Genomic DNA, 10,357 nt, shown 5'->3' with positions numbered 1-10,357 from the left:
GATTGATCTACACCCCAGGGGCTGTTTCAGAAATCAAGATTATACAGGTAACCAGACAACTTTAGTAAACATGTTGACATAAGCCTGGATTTTCCGTTTCACAAAGCAGGATAGAATTTCATCTGTTTAAGTTACTATAGCAGAATCTCCTCTACTTCCTGCTCCAGGCGGGTTAAGTCAAAATTAGCCCGACTTTGAGGCTAAGAGCTTGACTCCCCAGACCAGTCCGCTGCAAAAAATGAGATCACTTTTTCGTCAGAGAGCTAATTGATATGAGAGTTTTGTGGAGAGAATGAAAGTTAAGAGATCTTCAAAACTCCAGTTTGCTGATCATTTTTATTTTAAAGATAATTTCAGCACCATTTCAGCAGCCAGGATATACTTTAACAATCTCTTAAACCAGTACATTCTTAATAGAGCACTGCTTGTCATAGGTCAGTGTTCAAAGAAACTAAAACTCTGTGCATAGGGCTGAGTTTGCTTGTGACTGGTACAGTTTTTTACTGTGTTGGTGATTCAGAGCGTTTCAGTAAAGCAACTGTGTCAAGCATTAGGGAAAGTGCTGTTTGCACTCAAACAGTTCTTGTCTTCATTCACATTTCCTCACCATACATAAGTGAATACCATCAAACAGAGGTCACTCTACTCAAAGCACCTTACAGGTAATGGGGACTCCCCTCCACCACCAATGTGCAGCCCCACCTGGATGATGCGACGGCAGCCATAGTGCATCAGAACGCTCAGGACACATCAGCTATTAGTGGGGAGGAGAGCAGAGTAATGAAGCCAATTCATAGATGGGGATTATTAGGAGGCCATGATTGATAAGAGCCAATGGGAAATTTTGCCAGGACGCCAGGGTTACACCCCTACTCTTTTAGAGAAACGCCCTGGGATTTTTAATGACCACAGAGAGTCAGGACCTCAGTTTTATGCCTCCTCCGAAGGAGCTTGTTACAGTAGTGTTTATGTGCAAATTGATTTTTAGGGGCCCCTTTCCAAGATCTTGCGCAGAGCGCCCTAAAAAGCTAACACTGTCCCGTATATACAATGTTTATCCATGAGGTGGTGGGCAGAGTTAGCAAGCCATGCTGATGAACCCCAATCATGAGCTCCTAAGAGCTGCTTGCTAACTGCAAAGTGCTCAATACAAAATTAGACATTTGTTTATATGGTTGTTAATAGGGCTAGAGATCATTATAAAAAGCCAATTATAACAAATGCATGATCTTACAAAAACACCACAGCCCTGAAGTATGTTTTTTAGGAGTGTACTGTATAAGCTTACTGGAGTATTTGTCCACAGCACTTTTCCTTACTTTAAATTTATGGAAGTTATCCACTGAAGTTTGGGAGAGATAAGTCAGTCTCACCGAGCTGTTCCTAATCATAACTGGAATTAGCTACTGTACATCCAACAAGAACACCTCCCTACACATTTCTCTCATGCATAACACCTCTCTGAAGAAGGACCCCTGCCTCCTCCTCCTCCTGTGTCCAGAGGGCTGCCCCTTAACCAAGTGGGTTTAGCCAAAACTATCCCATCAAAACAATACTGAACCCTTCACAAAATGTTGGATTTTTGGATGTTCCTGTCCTTTGTGAAATGCAATTTGGTCTTTGTCTTTACCAACAGGAGTTACCCCAGAAAAGTACATTTTAAAAAGCCCATAATACATTGCTTAGAAATAAATTCTAAGTAATATGATAACAATGAAATACTTAGAAAATAATTAAATATACTCCACACGATCTTCAGAAAGCTACATACTACATTGGTATGACCTGATTTTAAGATAAGATCACTTTATTGGCCATATACAATATCTTGTATTAGGAATTTGTCTTTTTGCATGCCCCAGGTTGCTCTCCATGAGACACACAGACAGGGAGAGAAGCTCAGGGTCAGAACGCAGGGTCAGCCATTTATACAGCACCCCTGGAGCAGGGCTGGGGATAAACTCAGGGGCCCAACAGAGGAGGATTCCTTTGCCGGCAACGGGATACGAACCGGCAGCCTTCCAGCCACAGGCGCAGATCCTTAGCCACCGCTCTGCCATCTATTCGTTTTAAAAAATTAGGCCAGCACAGGGAATTGTTTCGTTTTGCAATTACCAGTAGTTTCATCTTATGCACCGTTTTCCAGTATTATCAGTAGAAACCTGGCATTCCAATGACCTGTCAGCAGTCAATTGCACATGTAAAGGAACGATCATCAATTAGTCGTGTGAAGTCACTTCTGCTGAGCATTCGCCCTCGGGGAACTTTCATGACATTCTTTAATTGCAGTCATACAGGCATCAAAGGAATGCTCCCGAGGATAAATACAATTAAGTTTACAACCGTGTCTTCACATTTAATGATAAGGAGACGGGTTTTTTTTCTGCAGGAAAAACGTTGCTGTTACCAAAAGCTGACGTGTGAAGCAATACTTACGGTAAATCTACATCCACTGCGCCCACGCCTTAATTTCGACTGAATACTTTAGGCTCAAGCAGCAGCATCGCACGTGATGAGGCAAGTTGCACATCCTCTGTCGCAGAGCGTTAGTCACGTGTCTCTAAGGCAACCACCTGCTCAGATTTTCCATCGCCAGTCCTTAGGCTCTGCAGTCCATGTGCCTTTCCTCGCTGTGATTTTATTTTCAGAGCACAATCTGAATTGCAGAATTAGCCAATTCATTGCTAATTGGGTTAGATAAGACCAAGGTAAACTCTGCATCACACCTCTTCAGTATGGGCATTGAAAAAGAGAAGTGGTGAGGCATTATTCAATTAACATTTCCTTTTGGAACAATTTGCTATTCAATCTTGTAAGCCTCAGGCATGTTTTGTTTAAAAAAGGAATAGTAAACATACCACATACAAATGTGGTATGACATTTTACTAAATTAAAAAAAAAATTGAATGCCTAAGTAATTTAACATTAACCTTTTGGGTTTTAAGCCACTCCAGTGTGGCTATTGCTGTATGTTTTGGGTCATTGTCCTGTTGGAAGACAATTCATCTTCCAAGACCCAGTTCTCTTGGGGATTGCAGCACATCTTCCTCCATTCATTTTTCCTTCTATCTTTGAGTTTTCTAGTCCCTGCTGCAAAGAAGCATCCCCAAAGCATGATGCTGCCACCACCATGCTTCACTGTAGGGATGGTGTTCTCAGTGTGATGTGCTGTGTTAGGTTTGCGCCAGACATAGCCCTTAGCATTGAGGCCCAAAAGACCATAGAATCTTCCTCCAAATTGTTGAGTCTCACATGCCTTTCAACAAACTCCAGATGAGATGTGATGAGTTTCCCCCCCCCACCAACAAAGGCTTTCTTCTTGCCACCCTTCCATACAAGCCAGATTTATGAAGCGTGCATGCTATTGTTGTCTCATGCACAGTTTCTCCCATCTCTGTCATGGAGGACTATAACTCCTTTAGAGTTGCCATAGGCCTCTTGGTGGCTTCCCTTACTACGGCTCTTGCCCAGACACTCAGTTTTGGAGGACAGCCAGTTCTGGGCAGATTCAAAGTTGTTCCATATTTTCTCACCTCTTTAATTGACTTCACTGTGCTTCAAAGTATATTCAATGCCTTGGAAATGTTCTTATATCCTTGTCCTGACTGGTATTTTTCAAGAACCTTGTATCAGATCTGCTTAGAATGTTCCTTGGTCTTCATGGTGAAGTGTTTCCTTGGAAAAGCACTAAGTGGGGAAGCTCCCAGACACAGGTGTATTTATTCTGAAATCCTGTGAAACACCTCAACTGCAAACAGGTGGACTCCAGTCAAGTAATTATGTGACATGGAGAAGTGAGTTGGTTATTCAGAGGTAATTTGGGTGTGTCAAAGCAAGGTGGTGAAAACTTATACATTCAATTGTTTTCAGTTTTTTATTTTTAATTAATTTAGTAAAATGACTGGATTTTTTTTTTCACTTTGACATTATAGAGTACTTTGTGTTCATGAGTGGCACAAATTTTCAAATACATCATGGTTCCATGCTGTAACACAATAAAATGTGACAAAGTCCAAGGATGGTGAATACTTTGTATAGACACTGTATATGTTTATACTTGTTCCTACATTCAACAATTGAAATATGAAGCCATCACGCCTTGTTGACTCAAAACTAGGTGACAAGTTGTTAGAAACAAATGTTGTGATAAGAATTAACACGATGTGAGAAACTTTTCCCTGAGCTCCTTGTCATTTTCCACCTAATGTAAAAGCAAAACATTTCAAACAATAAGTGTCAATAATAATAATAATAATAATAATAATAATAAAAAAATAATAACCACTTAAAACAATAATATATATTATAATAATATACATTTGGGCAGCATGGTGGTGCAGTGGTTAGCATAAGATGCCTCACAACACTAGGGCTCTGAGTTTAATTTCTGGGGTGCTTCTATAATTTCTATGTGGAGTTTGTATGTTTTCCCCTTGTTTGGGTGGGTTTCTTCCAGATACTTTGGTGACCTCCAGAGACATACTGGAAGGTTAATTTGCTTCTGGGAAAACTGTCCCTGGTGTAAGTGTTTATGTTTCTGTCTTGGTGTGGTCTGCAATGGACTGGTCTAACCTTCCCTGCACCTGTTGCTTGCTGGGATAGGCTCCAGTTCCCCCATGACCCTGAATTAGGTGAAGCGGTTAGAAAATGGATGGGTGGATAAATATTCAATTATTTCTTTTGCAATATAATACACATTTTAAATACACAATTTGAGTGCTCTGAGGCGTACTTTGATATGTTTTATAAAAGTGCTGTATAAACTTAAAAGATTACATGTCGGAAAAAGGAATGCAATGTGCATTGTTTTGTGTAATAAAAAGTGTTGAAAGCATTTTTCTCACTTCTACATAATAGAATGATCTTATGTACCATTCCATTTTTAAGAAACGAAACAAATGCTAAATTTTAAACAATGAGAGGTATGCTTCAGTTTATGATGATTGATGTAAGAGCAAAAAAAACTGAAACAAACCTAACCTGTGTATTGCTGTGCGTATTTCATATCACAATAGACTTTTGTTCACAAGCATGCAAATAAGTCTTCGAGCAGGATGTAATGTATTGTATTCCTCTTAGCTTTCTGATTTAATTTTGCATCATAATACTAATCTTCCATTATCCAAACCCAATGTTAATATCCCGAGAGTGGAAAGGTCTACAACTCTTCTCCCTGGGCTTTCTGCCTTCATGGGTAGTGTCCACTTACAGTATGTTCTTTTCATTGCCTGTTGTCATTTTGTTTTATTCCAGGGAGTCTGAAAGCTGTCTTGCAAATATAAACTTTAAGATTTTGACCAGAGTAATATCCGCCAGGATATTACATCCAGACCTAAGCGATTAAGCAGGTTTAACAGTACAGACAGATGCAGACTTATTTTTGACACTTTGTGCATTAGCTTTATATTTTGGTCTTTTCCTCTCGTGGGGTGGGGCTGATCAAGCTCTCAGTTTTGGTCTGCAGCATGCAGACTACATTCATTAGGGAAGCTGCAGGTGCTGCAGTATTCTTGCCTGGACAGGTAACCTGTTCAAAGGAACATAATGGGAAAAAAGTTTTCTTATCTTTGTCAGTAAATGACAGTTAGTAAAAAACCTTCTGGCATGTGAATATGTTCTCCTTGATTGTTGTGAAGATGTGGATAATTATTTTGGTGCTCACTTTTGAAACTGGAGAAAAGCTAAATCTGAGAAAAAAAGGGATACTCACAAAAGTGTTGTAGGTTTTTTAATTTCAATTATTTTTCCTAATAATTATCTATTTGTTTTTCTCTTGAATTTTGTTGGTTGCAAGGTCACATTAAAGATGGGGGAAAGTGTTTGGCGTGATTTATCTTGATTTCTGGCTTTACATCACAAAAACCTGCAATTTCAATAAGGGTGTGTAGACTTTTTATAGCCACTGTACATTCACTAGGTTTCTCAATTGTTTTATTTTACTTTTATTTTTTCTCATGTATTTCAGTGATTTTTTTATCAGATAAGACCATGTCACTTCAGGTACATATGGGTTTCATCACATGGTTATATAACAGGAAAATAGCATTGAATATCAAGGACTTATGCCAAATGAAAGATTACACATATGGAACATCTCTACCCAGTTCTTACAGTGACTGACGCAAACCAATTTCCAATCAGAACAGATCCTCTTTTATTCTTCACAGAAGGAATGACATCCTTTTCAAGCCTCACCCTTCTGCATGAATCACTCTGCTGGTAAGACTGTCCAATCCTGTCCAAAAAATGTTTCATTAAGCATCAAGTCTTTGACTTGGGAGTTTTTTAGTTGCTTTTGGCAATTTCATGTATTTTCTTTTTATATTGCCAATGAACTCTGCTAAAAACTCCCAAATGTGTATTATCAAACTCAAATGGTGGTCATAGGGTCACAGTGTCCTGATCATACCAGTTTTTTTATTAATCCTAATTGTCACCCTTAGGTGTTATATCCACTATCAAACCACTTTTCTCACCACACATTTGGCTCCAACTTTATTGTACTTTTGTAATGTACTTTGAATGTTCTTTTTTGTACATTTAATTTATGTACTCTTCCTGGTGGGGTAAGCAATCATCGCATTAGCCTTCATCTTAATAATGGATACATTGATGAGATATCTGATATATTTTTTCTAAACCAGTTGGTGAGATCAATGATCTTTTAAATTCAATCTATGCACAGTTCTCTCTATTTCCCTGTGATATGGTCCTGAGTGTCTTTGCTTCTAGCTCAGCCATCTTTAATGCCCAGTGGCAGTCAAAGTGACTTCCAGAAGCTTCAGGCTTCCAGAAATCTCTCCAGTGAAGTTTTGACCTTGTAGCTAAAAGAAAACCTTTCTTTGCAGTTTTAGCTTTTTAAAAGAAAGAATAGTTTTTTTAGCTTTAAGATTAACCTGTACTTTGCTCCATTCCTTTTTCCCTCAGTCTTGACAAGATCCCCAGTCCCTGTGGTTTGGAAGCAGCCCTAACACTGCTGCCTCCGTGCTTGACAGGTAGGAATGGTGTTGACTGCGCTATGTGCTGTGTTGAGTTTGCATCAGACTTAATGCTTTGCATTCAGACCAAAATATTTGCCGTATCATGTAAACGCATTGTTACGAGCTCCACACAGGAGTTGAGGTTATTTTTTCACTACTGCTTCCTTCTTGCCACTGTCCTTCCACGGTTTCTAAATTTGGAGGGATAGTCTGATACAGATGGTATCTGTATGAAATACTACACCTTCCACTTCTTAATAAGTGAAATCACCACGCTCACAAGGATACCGCGTGACATTCTACAACTTCTTCCTTGTTCTGTTTTAAAATTTCTTTGGTCTTCATGTTTGAAATTTTGCTTTAAATGCACTACCTGCATTTATTCTAGAATCATCTGAACCACTACTGTTGTACTCACTACTCACTATTGATGAGCATAGGTGGCATCTTTCCGGCCTAAATGTACATTATCAGGCCTGGAGAGATTACTTATCTGAATATAAGGTTACTATAGAGTCTGCTAGATCCACCTACTTCTCTCACATCATTGAAAATCACCAAAACAACCCCAGACATCTTTTCTCCACCATCAACAGACTGCTCAAGCCAAACTGCCCTACCACATTACCTGCCTCATCACAACTTTGCAACACATTCTTAGATTTCTTTAGTTCTAAGATTGACAACATCCGGCATCACATTCTCTCCACTACGGATATAATTTCCATACCTCCTCCCTCCTCATCCAACTTCTCTGGTTCCTGTCTCTCCAGCTTCTCTCTTCTTGACTCAGCATCCCTAAACAAACTAGTTACGCGCATGAAACCCACCACATCTATTTTAGATCCCATTCCCACCACTTTATTCCAGTCCTGTTTCTCTTCTCTCTGTCCCATTGTCCTCAATATTATACATGAATCCTTGAGCACCGGCATTGTACCAATGGTCCTCAAAACTGCTGCTATTACCCCCGTACCAAAGAAGCCTAACATGGCTCTCGACAATCTTAACAACTTTCGCCCCATCTCCAACTTACCCTTTCTCTCTAAAATTCTAGAACGTGCTGTCACACTTCAGTTACATAACCACCTCATGACAAACAACCTTTTCGAACCCCTCCAATCTGGCTTCCGTCAACTTCACAGCACAGAAACTGCCCTGGTCAAAGTCACCAACGATCTCCTAATAGCTTCTGATTCTGGTTCTTTTTCCATACTCATCCTTCTTGATCTCAGTGCTGCCTTTGATACTGTTGACCATAACATCTTACTTTCTCGTCTCGAGACTGTGTTTGGAGTCTCTGACACTGCCCTCAAATGGTTTAAATCTTACCTCACTGATCGCTGTCACTTTGTCTCTCTCAATGGGTACAGGTCTGAAATTGGTCTTGTCAAGTCTGGTGTCCCCCAGGGCTCAATCCTGGGCCCCTTGCTCTGACGATACTCAAATATACATCCATACCAAACCTGAGACTGATGTGGCTGTCTCTATTCTACCTAATTGCATCTCTGACATAAAAATTTGGATGACTCAAAACTTCCTTCATCTTAACTGTGACAAGACTGAAGTCATGCTTATTGGTACCCCCCATCAACTTTGTAAAGCCAGTCCTGTAACCCTATCTATAGATGGCTCTGTAGATTGAATCTTCAATCAAAATTGAAAAACCTTGGGGTTATATTCGATTCTGGCTTAACATTCGACCCACATGTACAGCATACTGTCAAAACATCTTTTTTTCACCTTAGAAATATCGCAAGGCTACGCCCTATGCTATCATTAACTGTGGCTGAAAAGCTGATCAACATATTTGTATTCTCTAGAATTGACTACTGCAACGCTCTACTTGCTGGGGTATCTAAATCTACTCTGAACAAACTGCAGTATGTCCAAAATTCAGCAGCCAGAATCCTGACCAGGTCTAGTGCAAGTGTTCACATTACTCCTATCCTGAAGTCCTTGCACTGGCTTCCGGTCAAATTCCGCATAGACTTTAAAATCCTCATGCTCACCTATAAGGCTTTACATGGCTTGGCACCTCAATACCTGTCTGAACTTTTATCGCCCTACTCCCCACCTCGCAACCTCCGCTCTTCAAATTCTGCCTTCCTTACTGTCCCCCAAGCCCGTCTACATTGTATGGGCGACAGGGCCTTCTCCTGCTATGCCCCCAAGCTCTGGAACTCTTTGCCCAAGGATATCAGAGAGTCACCTTCTCTGAACTCCTTCAAATCCAGACTCAAAACCTTCTTCTTCAGAAAAGCCTTTACTTAACTGGTTACATTCTTCACCCCTCTGCTCTTCTTAGTACCACCTTCCACGGTCTCCTCTATTGTTATTGTTGTATTGTTGTAATTGTAATTGTGTCTTATCTTGTGAAATCTTCTTATTTATTGTTACTGTCATCCTGTAAAGCACTTTGAGAAGCCACCTTTAAAGGTGCTATATAAAATAAGTTTATTATTATTATTATTATTATTATTATTATTATTATTGCACTCAGATTGAAACAATTCAACTAATTGTATAGCTTATCAGAGTAATTTTGTGCACCAGACATAATTTAGGATTGCCATAGCAAAGGGGGTGAATACTTGTGCAGTAAGTATATTTTTGTTAGATATATTTTTTGCAGTTTAACTTTTTTACTCATGAAATGTTGAGTTTGAGCATTCAATGCTCAATTAAAAATATTCACTTTAATAAATACACCATACAACTTTTGTAATTCAACAAATGTAACACCTTTGGAACAGAAAGAATACTTTTGTAAAGCTCTGTACATCATTACCTTTTGTTATTCCACTGAAATGTTCAGAACTCCTTTTCATACATTATCACTTTTTAATTCCTAAACACTAAATAATCTTGTTGTTTAACTTCATTTACTTTGATAAATCAAGGTTTCAAAGTCATGGACAGCCTGAATAAATTTGGAGGCTACTGTAGATGAATCTACATCTGCAATAATAGATCTGAAAGATGAAATCAAGTATAATCTCTCTCGTACCTTGTTGACATATTATTCAACTTGTCATTTAAATTGTTTAATCTCTTTCTTTCAACCTTCTTCAGAGCATTAATATAATCAACAAGGAGTCCCTTCAGAATGTGTGATTTTGAGCTGTGTTCAGTCATCTATGTCTGATGTTCTTTGTTTTGTCACAGATCACAGTAGACCAGCTTTCTCACTTGAAACTTGGTGAGTTTCAGTTACGTTTTTCAAGACATCTTTAATTTCCCTCTGCTCCCCTAGAATTGTTTCAGTTGGAACTCTGTGTTGTTGATGCCACTATCATCACTGCCAGCAGGGTCAGATTTCCTGCTTTTAATTCTAACATTTTTTGGAGGATCTTGTTTTCAGTTGTGGTCTTTGT

Source organism: Lepisosteus platostomus, chromosome 11, assembly GCF_059453375.1.
Source record: "Lepisosteus platostomus isolate fLepPlt1 chromosome 11, fLepPlt1.hap1, whole genome shotgun sequence".
In the NCBI taxonomy this organism is placed as follows: domain Eukaryota; kingdom Metazoa; phylum Chordata; class Actinopteri; order Semionotiformes; family Lepisosteidae; genus Lepisosteus; species Lepisosteus platostomus.
This window is presented reverse-complemented; position numbering follows the sequence as displayed.